The 21664-nt window shown below is 44.8% G+C and overlaps 14 non-coding genes and 2 pseudogenes across 14 annotated transcripts; all 16 read left to right on the top strand.

Moving 5' to 3' along the window:
- Window positions 1–1400: 1400 nt before the first annotated feature.
- On the top strand, window positions 1401–1591 carry LOC141234555 (U2 spliceosomal RNA). The gene has a single exon (XR_012300524.1). It is a non-coding gene; the product is annotated as a U2 spliceosomal RNA (small nuclear RNA).
- A 1115-nt stretch (window positions 1592–2706) lies between these two features.
- On the top strand, window positions 2707–2897 carry LOC141234206 (U2 spliceosomal RNA). The gene has a single exon (XR_012300189.1). It is a non-coding gene; the product is annotated as a U2 spliceosomal RNA (small nuclear RNA).
- A 1115-nt stretch (window positions 2898–4012) lies between these two features.
- On the top strand, window positions 4013–4104 carry LOC141234644 (U2 spliceosomal RNA; annotated as a pseudogene).
- A 762-nt stretch (window positions 4105–4866) lies between these two features.
- On the top strand, window positions 4867–5073 carry LOC141234547 (U2 spliceosomal RNA; annotated as a pseudogene).
- Window positions 5074–6188: 1115 nt separating this feature from the next.
- On the top strand, window positions 6189–6379 carry LOC141234204 (U2 spliceosomal RNA). The gene has a single exon (XR_012300187.1). It is a non-coding gene; the product is annotated as a U2 spliceosomal RNA (small nuclear RNA).
- A 1115-nt stretch (window positions 6380–7494) lies between these two features.
- Window positions 7495–7685, top strand: LOC141234216 (U2 spliceosomal RNA). Its single transcript, XR_012300199.1, has one exon. It is a non-coding gene; the product is annotated as a U2 spliceosomal RNA (small nuclear RNA).
- Window positions 7686–8800: 1115 nt separating this feature from the next.
- LOC141234203 (U2 spliceosomal RNA) lies at window positions 8801–8991 on the top strand. Its single transcript, XR_012300186.1, has one exon. It is a non-coding gene; the product is annotated as a U2 spliceosomal RNA (small nuclear RNA).
- Window positions 8992–10106: 1115 nt separating this feature from the next.
- LOC141234202 (U2 spliceosomal RNA) lies at window positions 10107–10297 on the top strand. The gene has a single exon (XR_012300185.1). It is a non-coding gene; the product is annotated as a U2 spliceosomal RNA (small nuclear RNA).
- A 1115-nt stretch (window positions 10298–11412) lies between these two features.
- On the top strand, window positions 11413–11603 carry LOC141234201 (U2 spliceosomal RNA). Its single transcript, XR_012300184.1, has one exon. It is a non-coding gene; the product is annotated as a U2 spliceosomal RNA (small nuclear RNA).
- A 1109-nt stretch (window positions 11604–12712) lies between these two features.
- LOC141234200 (U2 spliceosomal RNA) lies at window positions 12713–12903 on the top strand. The gene has a single exon (XR_012300183.1). It is a non-coding gene; the product is annotated as a U2 spliceosomal RNA (small nuclear RNA).
- A 1115-nt stretch (window positions 12904–14018) lies between these two features.
- On the top strand, window positions 14019–14209 carry LOC141234199 (U2 spliceosomal RNA). The gene has a single exon (XR_012300182.1). It is a non-coding gene; the product is annotated as a U2 spliceosomal RNA (small nuclear RNA).
- A 1115-nt stretch (window positions 14210–15324) lies between these two features.
- On the top strand, window positions 15325–15515 carry LOC141234198 (U2 spliceosomal RNA). The gene has a single exon (XR_012300181.1). It is a non-coding gene; the product is annotated as a U2 spliceosomal RNA (small nuclear RNA).
- Window positions 15516–16630: 1115 nt separating this feature from the next.
- On the top strand, window positions 16631–16821 carry LOC141234197 (U2 spliceosomal RNA). The gene has a single exon (XR_012300180.1). It is a non-coding gene; the product is annotated as a U2 spliceosomal RNA (small nuclear RNA).
- Window positions 16822–17930: 1109 nt separating this feature from the next.
- On the top strand, window positions 17931–18121 carry LOC141234470 (U2 spliceosomal RNA). Its single transcript, XR_012300449.1, has one exon. It is a non-coding gene; the product is annotated as a U2 spliceosomal RNA (small nuclear RNA).
- A 1115-nt stretch (window positions 18122–19236) lies between these two features.
- LOC141234196 (U2 spliceosomal RNA) lies at window positions 19237–19427 on the top strand. Its single transcript, XR_012300179.1, has one exon. It is a non-coding gene; the product is annotated as a U2 spliceosomal RNA (small nuclear RNA).
- A 1109-nt stretch (window positions 19428–20536) lies between these two features.
- LOC141234195 (U2 spliceosomal RNA) lies at window positions 20537–20727 on the top strand. The gene has a single exon (XR_012300178.1). It is a non-coding gene; the product is annotated as a U2 spliceosomal RNA (small nuclear RNA).
- The last annotated feature ends 937 nt before the right edge of the window (window positions 20728–21664 follow it).

Below are 21664 nucleotides of genomic sequence, written 5' to 3'. Positions count from 1 at the left end.
TGTTCCTGGCGGAGGTGGCAGTGATGTGAGAGTCTTTGGCTACATGGATGACGTGACGGTTGTGTGCGTGGACCCTGCTTCCCTCCGGAGGGCGGTGTTGCGCATTGAATTTTTTTCCCAGGCATCCGGGTTTAAACTTAATTTAAATAAATCTGAATGTCTGACTTTGGGATCCTGGGACACCGCCCAACTCCCGCAGCTCACTATAAAACGAGACAATGTAAAAATTCTTGGAGTTGTTTTTAACGAGGAGAATGTGGGAACTCAAAGCTGGGAGAATGTCATAGAAAAAATGTCAAAGAAAATATCATTTTGGGGTTTGAGGTCCCTAACAATGGAGGGGAAAATTTTAATTATAAAATCAGTGTTGTTACCCCTCATACTGTATATAGCTATGGTGTACCCCCCTCTGATGTTTTAATTAAAAAAATGACTAGGATGATCTTTATGTTTTTATGGAACTCCAAAATGGAAAAATTAAGGCGAGAAATAATGAGGAAGAATAAAATGAACGGCGGAAGGGATGTCCCCGACTTACATATTTATTTGTATTTAAATTATTTCTGCTTTTGTTTCAAACATTTTAATGGTAATAGTGCGCTAAGTTATTTTTTAAAATATACTTGTGGGATGATTTTTAAAAGATGGTTTAAGTTGTCGTTGAATTCCCCTGTTTTACTATGCCCCCCCAAACACCAAGCAATCTTAGAAAAGACTGTTCGATTTTATAGCCTTGGTGATTTTAATATGGACATTTTTAAAGACCGCAAGAAGCTTTTATCTTTTCTGAGGAGGAATGAAGATGTGACCCCCATAGTAAATTTCTCAGAAGAGAGGTCGAAGCAAGTTTGGAAGAATGTCTTCGGAAAATTTTTAGCAAATGGACATAAGGACATCGCATGGATGGTGGTCCACCAGTGCCTCCCCACCAGAGAGTTTCAACACAGGAGAGGCCTGGTGGCCAGAGCCAAATGCCCCAGAGACTCATGTGTTAATGACGAAACCACCTTGCACCTTATGTGGAATTGCCCGTTTGCACAGGAACTTTGGCACAAAGTTGGGATTCTTTTAAAATGGACTTGCGGTTTAAGAGATTTTAACCATGAATATGTTTTATATGGCCTTTTTAAATGTCCGACCCCTCAACAGTATTGTATATGTTGGTGTATGATTAACTGTTTTAAAGACGCCCTTTGGAAGGCACGCAATATTTTACTTTTTAAACGTGATGCTATTTCTGTGAAGGATTGTCTTAAAATTGCTTTTAGTCAGATGTATATTTATTACTTGAGGGATGTCAAATGTATTGGGAGGAGGGATGCTAATCGTATATGGGGTTTTTATGGGTGGAATTCTGTGTTTCATTAATGTATTTGTGTTGCTGTTTTTGATTGTAAACCATCTTTTACGCACATAATAAAATATGTTGAAACCTGGATCTGTTCTTATCAGTTTAATATCTGATACGTCCCCTATCTGGGGACCATATATTAAATGGATTTTTAGAACAGGGAGATGGAAAAAGAGCTTGCTCTGTCCACTCCACGCATTGACCTGGTATTGCAGTATCTCCAGGACCGGTGCACCCCTTCTTTAATGCAGTTTCTAAAATCAGAAAGAATTGAATTCAATGTTTTTTGTTCATTTTGCTTGTTTGTCGGATTTTGGGATGGACTCTTTGGCTTTGCTTTTCTTCTCCTCATTGGATTTTTCATGTTCAAAGTTGCAGAAGCCAGATTACAAGCTCATTTTGGTTCAACTTCAGCAACTGTGCATTGCATTGCCATGTAATGTGATGCAATGCTATCTTTCTAGCTCTCCCTTTTTACTTCCTTTTGGATAAACAGACATATTAGGCAAGCATTTTGGAGCTTTCACCTAAATAACTACAGGTGGTGAGATAAGCTGCACAATATAATTGACCTTTCAGTATATTGTTGCACACACACCATCTATTTAGCAAATGCCCTTGTTATCAACAGCAGCCTTTTAAACTCACCTGAGCTAACAGGTATGTGCGCTGGTTACTCTGCTGCGCTTAAAATTTCTTTTTTGGTTTGCTACAATGCCTTTTCTGAAACGTTGTCTCCTTCTGCTGGAACACTGACTTCTTTCATTTAATGCCTGCAGACTATAAAAGAGAACCCAACCCAAAAAGTTTGGTTGATTAGTCTGTGGCATTCTGTTAAACTGTTGCTTATGGCGGTCTCTGTGAGCTTCTCAGCGACATTCAGCCAGCCAGGTATCCTGCCTGCAGTAGATGGAATGTGGCAATGGAACGCTGGCTGCGCGTGTCATAATAGGCTCTGAGCCTTTATATACCTGTGCACAGCAGCAGCCACCTTCAGTCTGCTGCTGGACAGCCAGCAGCAGCAGCAGCAGGAGAGGTATGTAATCAGGAGCCCTCCTGCTAAGGGTAGACAGCTGCTCGTTCCACCCCACCCCCCGCCTTAATTGGTTCTCCTCCCTTCCAACGGTGTTGAGGCGGGTGGGAACAGCAGGGGGTGAAGGTGCTGTGTTTAAAGAGGTGGAGTTATGCAGATCTAAAACGCGTGGATTGCAGCAGCAGCAAGCCGAAAAGTGCAGGCATGTAAGGGATCTAGAGGTTGACAACATGTCTTCTTAACGGGAGTCCAGGAGCTCATCTCCACAAATGGACTTTTCAGGATCCTTGGGTGGCTCCGTAGTTTGAAACCAATTCTGGTTATCGCTTCTCGGCCTTTTGGCTAAGATCAAGTGTAGTATCTGTTCTTATCAGTTTAATATCTGATACGTCCCCTATCTGGGGACCATATATTAAATGGATTTTTAGAACAGGGAGATGGAAAAAGAGCTTGCTCTGTCCACTCCACGCATTGACCTGGTATTGCAGTATCTCCAGGACCGGTGCACCCCTTCTTTAATGCAGTTTCTAAAATCAGAAAGAATTGAATTCAATGTTTTTTGTTCATTTTGCTTGTTTGTCGGATTTTGGGATGGACTCTTTGGCTTTGCTTTTCTTCTCCTCATTGGATTTTTCATGTTCAAAGTTGCAGAAGCCAGATTACAAGCTCATTTTGGTTCAACTTCAGCAACTGTGCATTGCATTGCCATGTAATGTGATGCAATGCTATCTTTCTAGCTCTCCCTTTTTACTTCCTTTTGGATAAACAGACATATTAGGCAAGCATTTTGGAGCTTTCACCTAAATAACTACAGTTGGTGAGATAAGCTGCACAATATAATTGACCTTTCAGTATATTGTTGCACACACACCATCTATTTAGCAAATGCCCTTGTTATCAACAGCAGCCTTTTAAACTCACCTGAGCTAACAGGTATGTGCGCTGGTTACTCTGCTGCGCTTAAAATTTCTTTTTTGGTTTGCTACAATGCCTTTTCTGAAACGTTGTCTCCTTCTGCTGGAACACTGACTTCTTTCATTTAATGCCTGCAGACTATAAAAGAGAACCCAACCCAAAAAGTTTGGTTGATTAGTCTGTGGCATTCTGTTAAACTGTTGCTTATGGCGGTCTCTGTGAGCTTCTCAGCGACATTCAGCCAGCCAGGTATCCTGCCTGCAGTAGATGGAATGTGGCAATGGAACGCTGGCTGCGCGTGTCATAATAGGCTCTGAGCCTTTATATACCTGTGCACAGCAGCAGCCACCTTCAGTCTGCTGCTGGACAGCCAGCAGCAGCAGCAGCAGGAGAGGTATGTAATCAGGAGCCCTCCTGCTAAGGGTAGACAGCTGCTCGTTCCACCCCACCCCCCGCCTTAATTGGTTCTCCTCCCTTCCAACGGTGTTGAGGCGGGTGGGAACAGCAGGGGGTGAAGGTGCTGTGTTTAAAGAGGTGGAGTTATGCAGATCTAAAACGCGTGGATTGCAGCAGCAGCAAGCCGAAAAGTGCAGGCATGTAAGGGATCTAGAGGTTGACAACATGTCTTCTTAACGGGAGTCCAGGAGCTCATCTCCACAAATGGACTTTTCAGGATCCTTGGGTGGCTCCGTAGTTTGAAACCAATTCTGGTTATCGCTTCTCGGCCTTTTGGCTAAGATCAAGTGTAGTATCTTTTGAAAAGGCGGTTTTGGATGTTGGCCGCCCTAGTAGATTGATACATTATGCACACTGGGGTTTAGGCGCTTATTAGTACGCCAGGTGGCTAATATAGTCATCTGGTGGAAAGCATGGCCCCCCAGGATCGACGCCATTGGGCCGGGGAAGATCGAAAGCCCGAAGTGTGAAGTGCCCCAGGAGTGGTGACCCTGGGGTGCCTTAACTCACTGGGATTGGGAACCCCACTTGAGTTTATGGCACATTTGCACAAGCACTTCAAATTTTCTTTCTTCGCACACACCCTTATTCCGGGCCTTCTGGCCTTAGGATGGGGAATTTTTCAATTCCCGGTCGAAGGTCCGGGCAGTATTATACTGTGAAACCTTCACTATTTATTTAATTTCTTTGTCACTGTGTGTCCACTTATTCACGTGTGTCACGTCCTACTAGGATTTTGTCGGGATGCGGTTCGCTTACGGGTTCCTCTCTTGGCAGGTCTAGGGGGGGAGTGTGTGGCCATCAGGTTCCGCTCCCCCCTGAACCCCCCTGGCTCTCCTCTTTCGGGAGGAGAGCGTTGTTGGCTCCCCTCTTCCGGGAGGGGAGCACAGTCTTTGGCTCCCAGTGCCTTGCTCGGGTGAGAACTCGGGCAGGTGCTGGGGGTAAGATTGGGTCGCCTCTGGCTTCGGCTGGAGGTGGCTTTTTGTCCCTGTTCCTCGCTGTGGCCTTTTGGCTCGGAGGGACGGGGAATGGTTTGGGGGACCCTTCTCCTTTTGGAGAGGGTTTCAAGAAGACCAGCATCCTAGTGCACTTTTTTTGTGGCACTTGTCACTTTTTTAAGCGCACTCGGGTTTTGTACACGAATTCGGGCTAAAAAAAAAAAAAATCTGTTCTTATCAGTTTAATATCTGATACGTCCCCTATCTGGGGACCATATATTAAATGGATTTTTAGAACAGGGAGATGGAAAAAGAGCTTGCTCTGTCCACTCCACGCATTGACCTGGTATTGCAGTATCTCCAGGACCGGTGCACCCCTTCTTTAATGCAGTTTCTAAAATCAGAAAGAATTGAATTCAATGTTTTTTGTTCATTTTGCTTGTTTGTCGGATTTTGGGATGGACTCTTTGGCTTTGCTTTTCTTCTCCTCATTGGATTTTTCATGTTCAAAGTTGCAGAAGCCAGATTACAAGCTCATTTTGGTTCAACTTCAGCAACTGTGCATTGCATTGCCATGTAATGTGATGCAATGCTATCTTTCTAGCTCTCCCTTTTTACTTCCTTTTGGATAAACAGACATATTAGGCAAGCATTTTGGAGCTTTCACCTAAATAACTACAGGTGGTGAGATAAGCTGCACAATATAATTGACCTTTCAGTATATTGTTGCACACACACCATCTATTTAGCAAATGCCCTTGTTATCAACAGCAGCCTTTTAAACTCACCTGAGCTAACAGGTATGTGCGCTGGTTACTCTGCTGCGCTTAAAATTTCTTTTTTGGTTTGCTACAATGCCTTTTCTGAAACGTTGTCTCCTTCTGCTGGAACACTGACTTCTTTCATTTAATGCCTGCAGACTATAAAAGAGAACCCAACCCAAAAAGTTTGGTTGATTAGTCTGTGGCATTCTGTTAAACTGTTGCTTATGGCGGTCTCTGTGAGCTTCTCAGCGACATTCAGCCAGCCAGGTATCCTGCCTGCAGTAGATGGAATGTGGCAATGGAACGCTGGCTGCGCGTGTCATAATAGGCTCTGAGCCTTTATATACCTGTGCACAGCAGCAGCCACCTTCAGTCTGCTGCTGGACAGCCAGCAGCAGCAGCAGCAGGAGAGGTATGTAATCAGGAGCCCTCCTGCTAAGGGTAGACAGCTGCTCGTTCCACCCCACCCCCCGCCTTAATTGGTTCTCCTCCCTTCCAACGGTGTTGAGGCGGGTGGGAACAGCAGGGGGTGAAGGTGCTGTGTTTAAAGAGGTGGAGTTATGCAGATCTAAAACGCGTGGATTGCAGCAGCAGCAAGCCGAAAAGTGCAGGCATGTAAGGGATCTAGAGGTTGACAACATGTCTTCTTAACGGGAGTCCAGGAGCTCATCTCCACAAATGGACTTTTCAGGATCCTTGGGTGGCTCCGTAGTTTGAAACCAATTCTGGTTATCGCTTCTCGGCCTTTTGGCTAAGATCAAGTGTAGTATCTGTTCTTATCAGTTTAATATCTGATACGTCCCCTATCTGGGGACCATATATTAAATGGATTTTTAGAACAGGGAGATGGAAAAAGAGCTTGCTCTGTCCACTCCACGCATTGACCTGGTATTGCAGTATCTCCAGGACCGGTGCACCCCTTCTTTAATGCAGTTTCTAAAATCAGAAAGAATTGAATTCAATGTTTTTTGTTCATTTTGCTTGTTTGTCGGATTTTGGGATGGACTCTTTGGCTTTGCTTTTCTTCTCCTCATTGGATTTTTCATATTCAAAGTTGCAGAAGCCAGATTACAAGCTCATTTTGGTTCAACTTCAGCAACTGTGCATTGCATTGCCATGTAATGTGATGCAATGCTATCTTTCTAGCTCTCCCTTTTTACTTCCTTTTGGATAAACAGACATATTAGGCAAGCATTTTGGAGCTTTCACCTAAATAACTACAGGTGGTGAGATAAGCTGCACAATATAATTGACCTTTCAGTATATTGTTGCACACACACCATCTATTTAGCAAATGCCCTTGTTATCAACAGCAGCCTTTTAAACTCACCTGAGCTAACAGGTATGTGCGCTGGTTACTCTGCTGCGCTTAAAATTTCTTTTTTGGTTTGCTACAATGCCTTTTCTGAAACGTTGTCTCCTTCTGCTGGAACACTGACTTCTTTCATTTAATGCCTGCAGACTATAAAAGAGAACCCAACCCAAAAAGTTTGGTTGATTAGTCTGTGGCATTCTGTTAAACTGTTGCTTATGGCGGTCTCTGTGAGCTTCTCAGCGACATTCAGCCAGCCAGGTATCCTGCCTGCAGTAGATGGAATGTGGCAATGGAACGCTGGCTGCGCGTGTCATAATAGGCTCTGAGCCTTTATATACCTGTGCACAGCAGCAGCCACCTTCAGTCTGCTGCTGGACAGCCAGCAGCAGCAGCAGCAGGAGAGGTATGTAATCAGGAGCCCTCCTGCTAAGGGTAGACAGCTGCTCGTTCCACCCCACCCCCCGCCTTAATTGGTTCTCCTCCCTTCCAACGGTGTTGAGGCGGGTGGGAACAGCAGGAGGTGAAGGTGCTGTGTTTAAAGAGGTGGAGTTATGCAGATCTAAAACGCGTGGATTGCAGCAGCAGCAAGCCGAAAAGTGCAGGCATGTAAGGGATCTAGAGGTTGACAACATGTCTTCTTAACGGGAGTCCAGGAGCTCATCTCCACAAATGGACTTTTCAGGATCCTTGGGTGGCTCCGTAGTTTGAAACCAATTCTGGTTATCGCTTCTCGGCCTTTTGGCTAAGATCAAGTGTAGTATCTGTTCTTATCAGTTTAATATCTGATATGTCCCCTATCTGGGGACCATATATTAAATGGATTTTTAGAACAGGGAGATGGAAAAAGAGCTTGCTCTGTCCACTCCACGCATTGACCTGGTATTGCAGTATCTCCAGGACCGGTGCACCCCTTCTTTAATGCAGTTTCTAAAATCAGAAAGAATTGAATTCAATGTTTTTTGTTCATTTTGCTTGTTTGTCGGATTTTGGGATGGACTCTTTGGCTTTGCTTTTCTTCTCCTCATTGGATTTTTCATGTTCAAAGTTGCAGAAGCCAGATTACAAGCTCATTTTGGTTCAACTTCAGCAACTGTGCATTGCATTGCCATGTAATGTGATGCAATGCTATCTTTCTAGCTCTCCCTTTTTACTTCCTTTTGGATAAACAGACATATTAGGCAAGCATTTTGGAGCTTTCACCTAAATAACTACAGGTGGTGAGATAAGCTGCACAATATAATTGACCTTTCAGTATATTGTTGCACACACACCATCTATTTAGCAAATGCCCTTGTTATCAACAGCAGCCTTTTAAACTCACCTGAGCTAACAGGTATGTGCGCTGGTTACTCTGCTGCGCTTAAAATTTCTTTTTTGGTTTGCTACAATGCCTTTTCTGAAACGTTGTCTCCTTCTGCTGGAACACTGACTTCTTTCATTTAATGCCTGCAGACTATAAAAGAGAACCCAACCCAAAAAGTTTGGTTGATTAGTCTGTGGCATTCTGTTAAACTGTTGCTTATGGCGGTCTCTGTGAGCTTCTCAGCGACATTCAGCCAGCCAGGTATCCTGCCTGCAGTAGATGGAATGTGGCAATGGAACGCTGGCTGCGCGTGTCATAATAGGCTCTGAGCCTTTATATACCTGTGCACAGCAGCAGCCACCTTCAGTCTGCTGCTGGACAGCCAGCAGCAGCAGCAGCAGGAGAGGTATGTAATCAGGAGCCCTCCTGCTAAGGGTAGACAGCTGCTCGTTCCACCCCACCCCCCGCCTTAATTGGTTCTCCTCCCTTCCAACGGTGTTGAGGCGGGTGGGAACAGCAGGGGGTGAAGGTGCTGTGTTTAAAGAGGTGGAGTTATGCAGATCTAAAACGCGTGGATTGCAGCAGCAGCAAGCCGAAAAGTGCAGGCATGTAAGGGATCTAGAGGTTGACAACATGTCTTCTTAACGGGAGTCCAGGAGCTCATCTCCACAAATGGACTTTTCAGGATCCTTGGGTGGCTCCGTAGTTTGAAACCAATTCTGGTTATCGCTTCTCGGCCTTTTGGCTAAGATCAAGTGTAGTATCTGTTCTTATCAGTTTAATATCTGATACGTCCCCTATCTGGGGACCATATATTAAATGGATTTTTAGAACAGGGAGATGGAAAAAGAGCTTGCTCTGTCCACTCCACGCATTGACCTGGTATTGCAGTATCTCCAGGACCGGTGCACCCCTTCTTTAATGCAGTTTCTAAAATCAGAAAGAATTGAATTCAATGTTTTTTGTTCATTTTGCTTGTTTGTCGGATTTTGGGATGGACTCTTTGGCTTTGCTTTTCTTCTCCTCATTGGATTTTTCATGTTCAAAGTTGCAGAAGCCAGATTACAAGCTCATTTTGGTTCAACTTCAGCAACTGTGCATTGCATTGCCATGTAATGTGATGCAATGCTATCTTTCTAGCTCTCCCTTTTTACTTCCTTTTGGATAAACAGACATATTAGGCAAGCATTTTGGAGCTTTCACCTAAATAACTACAGGTGGTGAGATAAGCTGCACAATATAATTGACCTTTCAGTATATTGTTGCACACACACCATCTATTTAGCAAATGCCCTTGTTATCAACAGCAGCCTTTTAAACTCACCTGAGCTAACAGGTATGTGCGCTGGTTACTCTGCTGCGCTTAAAATTTCTTTTTTGGTTTGCTACAATGCCTTTTCTGAAACGTTGTCTCCTTCTGCTGGAACACTGACTTCTTTCATTTAATGCCTGCAGACTATAAAAGAGAACCCAACCCAAAAAGTTTGGTTGATTAGTCTGTGGCATTCTGTTAAACTGTTGCTTATGGCGGTCTCTGTGAGCTTCTCAGCGACATTCAGCCAGCCAGGTATCCTGCCTGCAGTAGATGGAATGTGGCAATGGAACGCTGGCTGCGCGTGTCATAATAGGCTCTGAGCCTTTATATACCTGTGCACAGCAGCAGCCACCTTCAGTCTGCTGCTGGACAGCCAGCAGCAGCAGCAGCAGGAGAGGTATGTAATCAGGAGCCCTCCTGCTAAGGGTAGACAGCTGCTCGTTCCACCCCACCCCCCGCCTTAATTGGTTCTCCTCCCTTCCAACGGTGTTGAGGCGGGTGGGAACAGCAGGGGGTGAAGGTGCTGTGTTTAAAGAGGTGGAGTTATGCAGATCTAAAACGCGTGGATTGCAGCAGCAGCAAGCCGAAAAGTGCAGGCATGTAAGGGATCTAGAGGTTGACAACATGTCTTCTTAACGGGAGTCCAGGAGCTCATCTCCACAAATGGACTTTTCAGGATCCTTGGGTGGCTCCGTAGTTTGAAACCAATTCTGGTTATCGCTTCTCGGCCTTTTGGCTAAGATCAAGTGTAGTATCTGTTCTTATCAGTTTAATATCTGATACGTCCCCTATCTGGGGACCATATATTAAATGGATTTTTAGAACAGGGAGATGGAAAAAGAGCTTGCTCTGTCCACTCCACGCATTGACCTGGTATTGCAGTATCTCCAGGACCGGTGCACCCCTTCTTTAATGCAGTTTCTAAAATCAGAAAGAATTGAATTCAATGTTTTTTGTTCATTTTGCTTGTTTGTCGGATTTTGGGATGGACTCTTTGGCTTTGCTTTTCTTCTCCTCATTGGATTTTTCATGTTCAAAGTTGCAGAAGCCAGATTACAAGCTCATTTTGGTTCAACTTCAGCAACTGTGCATTGCATTGCCATGTAATGTGATGCAATGCTATCTTTCTAGCTCTCCCTTTTTACTTCCTTTTGGATAAACAGACATATTAGGCAAGCATTTTGGAGCTTTCACCTAAATAACTACAGGTGGTGAGATAAGCTGCACAATATAATTGACCTTTCAGTATATTGTTGCACACACACCATCTATTTAGCAAATGCCCTTGTTATCAACAGCAGCCTTTTAAACTCACCTGAGCTAACAGGTATGTGCGCTGGTTACTCTGCTGCGCTTAAAATTTCTTTTTTGGTTTGCTACAATGCCTTTTCTGAAACGTTGTCTCCTTCTGCTGGAACACTGACTTCTTTCATTTAATGCCTGCAGACTATAAAAGAGAACCCAACCCAAAAAGTTTGGTTGATTAGTCTGTGGCATTCTGTTAAACTGTTGCTTATGGCGGTCTCTGTGAGCTTCTCAGCGACATTCAGCCAGCCAGGTATCCTGCCTGCAGTAGATGGAATGTGGCAATGGAACGCTGGCTGCGCGTGTCATAATAGGCTCTGAGCCTTTATATACCTGTGCACAGCAGCAGCCACCTTCAGTCTGCTGCTGGACAGCCAGCAGCAGCAGCAGCAGGAGAGGTATGTAATCAGGAGCCCTCCTGCTAAGGGTAGACAGCTGCTCGTTCCACCCCACCCCCCGCCTTAATTGGTTCTCCTCCCTTCCAACGGTGTTGAGGCGGGTGGGAACAGCAGGGGGTGAAGGTGCTGTGTTTAAAGAGGTGGAGTTATGCAGATCTAAAACGCGTGGATTGCAGCAGCAGCAAGCCGAAAAGTGCAGGCATGTAAGGGATCTAGAGGTTGACAACATGTCTTCTTAACGGGAGTCCAGGAGCTCATCTCCACAAATGGACTTTTCAGGATCCTTGGGTGGCTCCGTAGTTTGAAACCAATTCTGGTTATCGCTTCTCGGCCTTTTGGCTAAGATCAAGTGTAGTATCTGTTCTTATCAGTTTAATATCTGATACGTCCCCTATCTGGGGACCATATATTAAATGGATTTTTAGAACAGGGAGATGGAAAAAGAGCTTGCTCTGTCCACTCCACGCATTGACCTGGTATTGCAGTATCTCCAGGACCGGTGCACCCCTTCTTTAATGCAGTTTCTAAAATCAGAAAGAATTGAATTCAATGTTTTTTGTTCATTTTGCTTGTTTGTCGGATTTTGGGATGGACTCTTTGGCTTTGCTTTTCTTCTCCTCATTGGATTTTTCATGTTCAAAGTTGCAGAAGCCAGATTACAAGCTCATTTTGGTTCAACTTCAGCAACTGTGCATTGCATTGCCATGTAATGTGATGCAATGCTATCTTTCTAGCTCTCCCTTTTTACTTCCTTTTGGATAAACAGACATATTAGGCAAGCATTTTGGAGCTTTCACCTAAATAACTACAGGTGGTGAGATAAGCTGCACAATATAATTGACCTTTCAGTATATTGTTGCACACACACCATCTATTTAGCAAATGCCCTTGTTATCAACAGCAGCCTTTTAAACTCACCTGAGCTAACAGGTATGTGCGCTGGTTACTCTGCTGCGCTTAAAATTTCTTTTTTGGTTTGCTACAATGCCTTTTCTGAAACGTTGTCGCCTTCTGCTGGAACACTGACTTCTTTCATTTAATGCCTGCAGACTATAAAAGAGAACCCAACCCAAAAAGTTTGGTTGATTAGTCTGTGGCATTCTGTTAAACTGTTGCTTATGGCGGTCTCTGTGAGCTTCTCAGCGACATTCAGCCAGCCAGGTATCCTGCCTGCAGTAGATGGAATGTGGCAATGGAACGCTGGCTGCGCGTGTCATAATAGGCTCTGAGCCTTTATATACCTGTGCACAGCAGCAGCCACCTTCAGTCTGCTGCTGGACAGCCAGCAGCAGCAGGAGAGGTATGTAATCAGGAGCCCTCCTGCTAAGGGTAGACAGCTGCTCGTTCCACCCCACCCCCCGCCTTAATTGGTTCTCCTCCCTTCCAACGGTGTTGAGGCGGGTGGGAACAGCAGGGGGTGAAGGTGCTGTGTTTAAAGAGGTGGAGTTATGCAGATCTAAAACGCGTGGATTGCAGCAGCAGCAAGCCGAAAAGTGCAGGCATGTAAGGGATCTAGAGGTTGACAACATGTCTTCTTAACGGGAGTCCAGGAGCTCATCTCCACAAATGGACTTTTCAGGATCCTTGGGTGGCTCCGTAGTTTGAAACCAATTCTGGTTATCGCTTCTCGGCCTTTTGGCTAAGATCAAGTGTAGTATCTGTTCTTATCAGTTTAATATCTGATACGTCCCCTATCTGGGGACCATATATTAAATGGATTTTTAGAACAGGGAGATGGAAAAAGAGCTTGCTCTGTCCACTCCACGCATTGACCTGGTATTGCAGTATCTCCAGGACCGGTGCACCCCTTCTTTAATGCAGTTTCTAAAATCAGAAAGAATTGAATTCAATGTTTTTTGTTCATTTTGCTTGTTTGTCGGATTTTGGGATGGACTCTTTGGCTTTGCTTTTCTTCTCCTCATTGGATTTTTCATGTTCAAAGTTGCAGAAGCCAGATTACAAGCTCATTTTGGTTCAACTTCAGCAACTGTGCATTGCATTGCCATGTAATGTGATGCAATGCTATCTTTCTAGCTCTCCCTTTTTACTTCCTTTTGGATAAACAGACATATTAGGCAAGCATTTTGGAGCTTTCACCTAAATAACTACAGGTGGTGAGATAAGCTGCACAATATAATTGACCTTTCAGTATATTGTTGCACACACACCATCTATTTAGCAAATGCCCTTGTTATCAACAGCAGCCTTTTAAACTCACCTGAGCTAACAGGTATGTGCGCTGGTTACTCTGCTGCGCTTAAAATTTCTTTTTTGGTTTGCTACAATGCCTTTTCTGAAACGTTGTCTCCTTCTGCTGGAACACTGACTTCTTTCATTTAATGCCTGCAGACTATAAAAGAGAACCCAACCCAAAAAGTTTGGTTGATTAGTCTGTGGCATTCTGTTAAACTGTTGCTTATGGCGGTCTCTGTGAGCTTCTCAGCGACATTCAGCCAGCCAGGTATCCTGCCTGCAGTAGATGGAATGTGGCAATGGAACACTGGCTGCGCGTGTCATAATAGGCTCTGAGCCTTTATATACCTGTGCACAGCAGCAGCCACCTTCAGTCTGCTGCTGGACAGCCAGCAGCAGCAGCAGCAGGAGAGGTATGTAATCAGGAGCCCTCCTGCTAAGGGTAGACAGCTGCTCGTTCCACCCCACCCCCCGCCATAATTGGTTCTCCTCCCTTCCAACGGTGTTGAGGCGGGTGGGAACAGCAGGGGGTGAAGGTGCTGTGTTTAAAGAGGTGGAGTCATGCAGATCTAAAACGCGTGGATTGCAGCAGCAGCAAGCCGAAAAGTGCAGGCATGTAAGGGATCTAGAGGTTGACAACATGTCTTCTTAACGGGAGTCCAGGAGCTCATCTCCACAAATGGACTTTTCAGGATCCTTGGGTGGCTCCGTAGTTTGAAACCAATTCTGGTTATCGCTTCTCGGCCTTTTGGCTAAGATCAAGTGTAGTATCTGTTCTTATCAGTTTAATATCTGATACGTCCCCTATCTGGGGACCATATATTAAATGGATTTTTAGAACAGGGAGATGGAAAAAGAGCTTGCTCTGTCCACTCCACGCATTGACCTGGTATTGCAGTATCTCCAGGACCGGTGCACCCCTTCTTTAATGCAGTTTCTAAAATCAGAAAGAATTGAATTCAATGTTTTTTGTTCATTTTGCTTGTTTGTCGGATTTTGGGATGGACTCTTTGGCTTTGCTTTTCTTCTCCTCATTGGATTTTTCATGTTCAAAGTTGCAGAAGCCAGATTACAAGCTCATTTTGGTTCAACTTCAGCAACTGTGCATTGCATTGCCATGTAATGTGATGCAATGCTATCTTTCTAGCTCTCCCTTTTTACTTCCTTTTGGATAAACAGACATATTAGGCAAGCATTTTGGAGCTTTCACCTAAATAACTACAGGTGGTGAGATAAGCTGCACAATATAATTGACCTTTCAGTATATTGTTGCACACACACCATCTATTTAGCAAATGCCCTTGTTATCAACAGCAGCCTTTTAAACTCACCTGAGCTAACAGGTATGTGCGCTGGTTACTCTGCTGCGCTTAAAATTTCTTTTTTGGTTTGCTACAATGCCTTTTCTGAAACGTTGTCTCCTTCTGCTGGAACACTGACTTCTTTCATTTAATGCCTGCAGACTATAAAAGAGAACCCAACCCAAAAAGTTTGGTTGATTAGTCTGTGGCATTCTGTTAAACTGTTGCTTATGGCGGTCTCTGTGAGCTTCTCAGCGACATTCAGCCAGCCAGGTATCCTGCCTGCAGTAGATGGAATGTGGCAATGGAACGCTGGCTGCGCGTGTCATAATAGGCTCTGAGCCTTTATATACCTGTGCACAGCAGCAGCCACCTTCAGTCTGCTGCTGGACAGCCAGCAGCAGCAGCAGCAGGAGAGGTATGTAATCAGGAGCCCTCCTGCTAAGGGTAGACAGCTGCTCGTTCCACCCCACCCCCCGCCTTAATTGGTTCTCCTCCCTTCCAACGGTGTTGAGGCGGGTGGGAACAGCAGGGGGTGAAGGTGCTGTGTTTAAAGAGGTGGAGTTATGCAGATCTAAAACGCGTGGATTGCAGCAGCAGCAAGCCGAAAAGTGCAGGCATGTAAGGGATCTAGAGGTTGACAACATGTCTTCTTAACGGGAGTCCAGGAGCTCATCTCCACAAATGGACTTTTCAGGATCCTTGGGTGGCTCCGTAGTTTGAAACCAATTCTGGTTATCGCTTCTCGGCCTTTTGGCTAAGATCAAGTGTAGTATCTGTTCTTATCAGTTTAATATCTGATACGTCCCCTATCTGGGGACCATATATTAAATGGATTTTTAGAACAGGGAGATGGAAAAAGAGCTTGCTCTGTCCACTCCACGCATTGACCTGGTATTGCAGTATCTCCAGGACCGGTGCACCCCTTCTTTAATGCAGTTTCTAAAATCAGAAAGAATTGAATTCAATGTTTTTTGCTCATTTTGCTTGTTTGTCGGATTTTGGGATGGACTCTTTGGCTTTGCTTTTCTTCTCCTCATTGGATTTTTCATGTTCAAAGTTGCAGAAGCCAGATTACAAGCTCATTTTGGTTCAACTTCAGCAACTGTGCATTGCATTGCCATGTAATGTGATGCAATGCTATCTTTCTAGCTCTCCCTTTTTACTTCCTTTTGGATAAACAGACATATTAGGCAAGCATTTTGGAGCTTTCACCTAAATAACTACAGGTGGTGAGATAAGCTGCACAATATAATTGACCTTTCAGTATATTGTTGCACACACACCATCTATTTAGCAAATGCCCTTGTTATCAACAGCAGCCTTTTAAACTCACCTGAGCTAACAGGTATGTGCGCTGGTTACTCTGCTGCGCTTAAAATTTCTTTTTTGGTTTGCTACAATGCCTTTTCTGAAACGTTGTCTCCTTCTGCTGGAACACTGACTTCTTTCATTTAATGCCTGCAGACTATAAAAGAGAACCCAACCCAAAAAGTTTGGTTGATTAGTCTGTGGCATTCTGTTAAACTGTTGCTTATGGCGGTCTCTGTGAGCTTCTCAGCGACATTCAGCCAGCCAGGTATCCTGCCTGCAGTAGATGGAATGTGGCAATGGAACGCTGGCTGCGCGTGTCATAATAGGCTCTGAGCCTTTATATACCTGTGCACAGCAGCAGCCACCTTCAGTCTGCTGCTGGACAGCCAGCAGCAGCAGCAGCAGGAGAGGTATGTAATCAGGAGCCCTCCTGCTAAGGGTAGACAGCTGCTCGTTCCACCCCACCCCCCGCCTTAATTGGTTCTCCTCCCTTCCAACGGTGTTGAGGCGGGTGGGAACAGCAGGGGGTGAAGGTGCTGTGTTTAAAGAGGTGGAGTTATGCAGATCTAAAACGCGTGGATTGCAGCAGCAGCAAGCCGAAAAGTGCAGGCATGTAAGGGATCTAGAGGTTGACAACATGTCTTCTTAACGGGAGTCCAGGAGCTCATCTCCACAAATGGACTTTTCAGGATCCTTGGGTGGCTCCGTAGTTTGAAACCAATTCTGGTTATCGCTTCTCGGCCTTTTGGCTAAGATCAAGTGTAGTATCTGTTCTTATCAGTTTAATATCTGATACGTCCCCTATCTGGGGACCATATATTAAATGGATTTTTAGAACAGGGAGATGGAAAAAGAGCTTGCTCTGTCCACTCCACGCATTGACCTGGTATTGCAGTATCTCCAGGACCGGTGCACCCCTTCTTTAATGCAGTTTCTAAAATCAGAAAGAATTGAATTCAATGTTTTTTGTTCATTTTGCTTGTTTGTCGGATTTTGGGATGGACTCTTTGGCTTTGCTTTTCTTCTCCTCATTGGATTTTTCATGTTCAAAGTTGCAGAAGCCAGATTACAAGCTCATTTTGGTTCAACTTCAGCAACTGTGCATTGCATTGCCATGTAATGTGATGCAATGCTATCTTTCTAGCTCTCCCTTTTTACTTCCTTTTGGATAAACAGACATATTAGGCAAGCATTTTGGAGCTTTCACCTAAATAACTACAGGTGGTGAGATAAGCTGCACAATATAATTGACCTTTCAGTATATTGTTGCACACACACCATCTATTTAGCAAATGCCCTTGTTATCAACAGCAGCCTTTTAAACTCACCTGAGCTAACAGGTATGTGCGCTGGTTACTCTGCTGCGCTTAAAATTTCTTTTTTGGTTTGCTACAATGCCTTTTCTGAAACGTTGTCTCCTTCTGCTGGAACACTGACTTCTTTCATTTAATGCCTGCAGACTATAAAAGAGAACCCAACCCAAAAAGTTTGGTTGATTAGTCTGTGGCATTCTGTTAAACTGTTGCTTATGGCGGTCTCTGTGAGCTTCTCAGCGACATTCAGCCAGCCAGGTATCCTGCCTGCAGTAGATGGAATGTGGCAATGGAACGCTGGCTGCGCGTGTCATAATAGGCTCTGAGCCTTTATATACCTGTGCACAGCAGCAGCCACCTTCAGTCTGCTGCTGGACAGCCAGCAGCAGCAGGAGAGGTATGTAATCAGGAGCCCTCCTGCTAAGGGTAGACAGCTGCTCGTTCCACCCCACCCCCCGCCTTAATTGGTTCTCCTCCCTTCCAACGGTGTTGAGGCGGGTGGGAACAGCAGGGGGTGAAGGTGCTGTGTTTAAAGAGGTGGAGTTATGCAGATCTAAAACGCGTGGATTGCAGCAGCAGCAAGCCGAAAAGTGCAGGCATGTAAGGGATCTAGAGGTTGACAACATGTCTTCTTAACGGGAGTCCAGGAGCTCATCTCCACAAATGGACTTTTCAGGATCCTTGGGTGGCTCCGTAGTTTGAAACCAATTCTGGTTATCGCTTCTCGGCCTTTTGGCTAAGATCAAGGGTAGTATCTGTTCTTATCAGTTTAATATCTGATACGTCCCCTATCTGGGGACCATATATTAAATGGATTTTTAGAACAGGGAGATGGAAAAAGAGCTTGCTCTGTCCACTCCACGCATTGACCTGGTATTGCAGTATCTCCAGGACCGGTGCACCCCTTCTTTAATGCAGTTTCTAAAATCAGAAAGAATTGAATTCAATGTTTTTTGTTCATTTTGCTTGTTTGTCGGATTTTGGGATGGACTCTTTGGCTTTGCTTTTCTTCTCCTCATTGGATTTTTCATGTTCAAAGTTGCAGAAGCCAGATTACAAGCTCATTTTGGTTCAACTTCAGCAACTGTGCATTGCATTGCCATGTAATGTGATGCAATGCTATCTTTCTAGCTCTCCCTTTTTACTTCCTTTTGGATAAACAGACATATTAGGCAAGCATTTTGGAGCTTTCACCTAAATAACTACAGGTGGTGAGATAAGCTGCACAATATAATTGACCTTTCAGTATATTGTTGCACACACACCATCTATTTAGCAAATGCCCTTGTTATCAACAGCAGCCTTTTAAACTCACCTGAGCTAACAGGTATGTGCGCTGGTTACTCTGCTGCGCTTAAAATTTCTTTTTTGGTTTGCTACAATGCCTTTTCTGAAACGTTGTCTCCTTCTGCTGGAACACTGACTTCTTTCATTTAATGCCTGCAGACTATAAAAGAGAACCCAACCCAAAAAGTTTGGTTGATTAGTCTGTGGCATTCTGTTAAACTGTTGCTTATGGCGGTCTCTGTGAGCTTCTCAGCGACATTCAGCCAGCCAGGTATCCTGCCTGCAGTAGATGGAATGTGGCAATGGAACACTGGCTGCGCGTGTCATAATAGGCTCTGAGCCTTTATATACCTGTGCACAGCAGCAGCCACCTTCAGTCTGCTGCTGGACAGCCAGCAGCAGCAGCAGCAGGAGAGGTATGTAATCAGGAGCCCTCCTGCTAAGGGTAGACAGCTGCTCGTTCCACCCCACCCCCCGCCATAATTGGTTCTCCTCCCTTCCAACGGTGTTGAGGCGGGTGGGAACAGCAGGGGGTGAAGGTGCTGTGTTTAAAGAGGTGGAGTCATGCAGATCTAAAACGCGTGGATTGCAGCAGCAGCAAGCCGAAAAGTGCAGGCATGTAAGGGATCTAGAGGTTGACAACATGTCTTCTTAACGGGAGTCCAGGAGCTCATCTCCACAAATGGACTTTTCAGGATCCTTGGGTGGCTCCGTAGTTTGAAACCAATTCTGGTTATCGCTTCTCGGCCTTTTGGCTAAGATCAAGTGTAGTATCTGTTCTTATCAGTTTAATATCTGATACGTCCCCTATCTGGGGACCATATATTAAATGGATTTTTAGAACAGGGAGATGGAAAAAGAGCTTGCTCTGTCCACTCCACGCATTGACCTGGTATTGCAGTATCTCCAGGACCGGTGCACCCCTTCTTTAATGCAGTTTCTAAAATCAGAAAGAATTGAATTCAATGTTTTTTGTTCATTTTGCTTGTTTGTCGGATTTTGGGATGGACTCTTTGGCTTTGCTTTTCTTCTCCTCATTGGATTTTTCATGTTCAAAGTTGCAGAAGCCAGATTACAAGCTCATTTTGGTTCAACTTCAGCAACTGTGCATTGCATTGCCATGTAATGTGATGCAATGCTATCTTTCTAGCTCTCCCTTTTTACTTCCTTTTGGATAAACAGACATATTAGGCAAGCATTTTGGAGCTTTCACCTAAATAACTACAGGTGGTGAGATAAGCTGCACAATATAATTGACCTTTCAGTATATTGTTGCACACACACCATCTATTTAGCAAATGCCCTTGTTATCAACAGCAGCCTTTTAAACTCACCTGAGCTAACAGGTATGTGCGCTGGTTACTCTGCTGCGCTTAAAATTTCTTTTTTGGTTTGCTACAATGCCTTTTCTGAAACGTTGTCTCCTTCTGCTGGAACACTGACTTCTTTCATTTAATGCCTGCAGACTATAAAAGAGAACCCAACCCAAAAAGTTTGGTTGATTAGTCTGTGGCATTCTGTTAAACTGTTGCTTATGGCGGTCTCTGTGAGCTTCTCAGCGACATTCAGCCAGCCAGGTATCCTGCCTGCAGTAGATGGAATGTGGCAATGGAACGCTGGCTGCGCGTGTCATAATAGGCTCTGAGCCTTTATATACCTGTGCACAGCAGCAGCCACCTTCAGTCTGCTGCTGGACAGCCAGCAGCAGCAGGAGAGGTATGTAATCAGGAGCCCTCCTGCTAAGGGTAGACAGCTGCTCGTTCCACCCCACCCCCCGCCTTAATTGGTTCTCCTCCCTTCCAACGGTGTTGAGGCGGGTGGGAACAGCAGGGGGTGAAGGTGCTGTGTTTAAAGAGGTGGAGTTATGCAGATCTAAAACGCGTGGATTGCAGCAGCAGCAAGCCGAAAAGTGCAGGCATGTAAGGGATCTAGAGGTTGACAACATGTCTTCTTAACGGGAGTCCAGGAGCTCATCTCCACAAATGGACTTTTCAGGATCCTTGGGTGGCTCCGTAGTTTGAAACCAATTCTGGTTATCGCTTCTCGGCCTTTTGGCTAAGATCAAGTGTAGTATCTGTTCTTATCAGTTTAATATCTGATACGTCCCCTATCTGGGGACCATATATTAAATGGATTTTTAGAACAGGGAGATGGAAAAAGAGCTTGCTCTGTCCACTCCACGCATTGACCTGGTATTGCAGTATCTCCAGGACCGGTGCACCCCTTCTTTAATGCAGTTTCTAAAATCAGAAAGAATTGAATTCAATGTTTTTTGTTCATTTTGCTTGTTTGTCGGATTTTGGGATGGACTCTTTGGCTTTGCTTTTCTTCTCCTCATTGGATTTTTCATGTTCAAAGTTGCAGAAGCCAGATTACAAGCTCATTTTGGTTCAACTTCAGCAACTGTGCATTGCATTGCCATGTAATGTGATGCAATGCTATCTTTCTAGCTCTCCCTTTTTACTTCCTTTTGGATAAACAGACATATTAGGCAAGCATTTTGGAGCTTTCACCTAAATAACTACAGGTGGTGAGATAAGCTGCACAATATAATTGACCTTTCAGTATATTGTTGCACACACACCATCTATTTAGCAAATGCCCTTGTTATCAACAGCAGCCTTTTAAACTCACCTGAGCTAACAGGTATGTGCGCTGGTTACTCTGCTGCGCTTAAAATTTCTTTTTTGGTTTGCTACAATGCCTTTTCTGAAACGTTGTCTCCTTCTGCTGGAACACTGACTTCTTTCATTTAATGCCTGCAGACTATAAAAGAGAACCCAACCCAAAAAGTTTGGTTGATTAGTCTGTGGCATTCTGTTAAACTGTTGCTTATGGCGGTCTCTGTGAGCTTCTCAGCGACATTCAGCCAGCCAGGTATCCTGCCTGCAGTAGATGGAATGTGGCAATGGAACACTGGCTGCGCGTGTCATAATAGGCTCTGAGCCTTTATATACCTGTGCACAGCAGCAGCCACCTTCAGTCTGCTGCTGGACAGCCAGCAGCAGCAGCAGCAGGAGAGGTATGTAATCAGGAGCCCTCCTGCTAAGGGTAGACAGCTGCTCGTTCCACCCCACCCCCCGCCATAATTGGTTCTCCTCCCTTCCAACGGTGTTGAGGCGGGTGGGAACAGCAGGGGGTGAAGGTGCTGTGTTTAAAGAGG

The sequence above is a fragment of the Phyllobates terribilis genome, unplaced genomic scaffold (genome assembly GCF_046119375.1).
Source record: "Phyllobates terribilis strain yellow unplaced genomic scaffold, ASM4611937v1 Scaffold_636__1_contigs__length_917067, whole genome shotgun sequence".
Taxonomy (NCBI): Eukaryota; Metazoa; Chordata; class Amphibia; order Anura; family Dendrobatidae; genus Phyllobates; species Phyllobates terribilis.
Note: the sequence above shows the minus strand (reverse complement) of the source record. Positions and strands in the feature narration are given on the sequence as shown.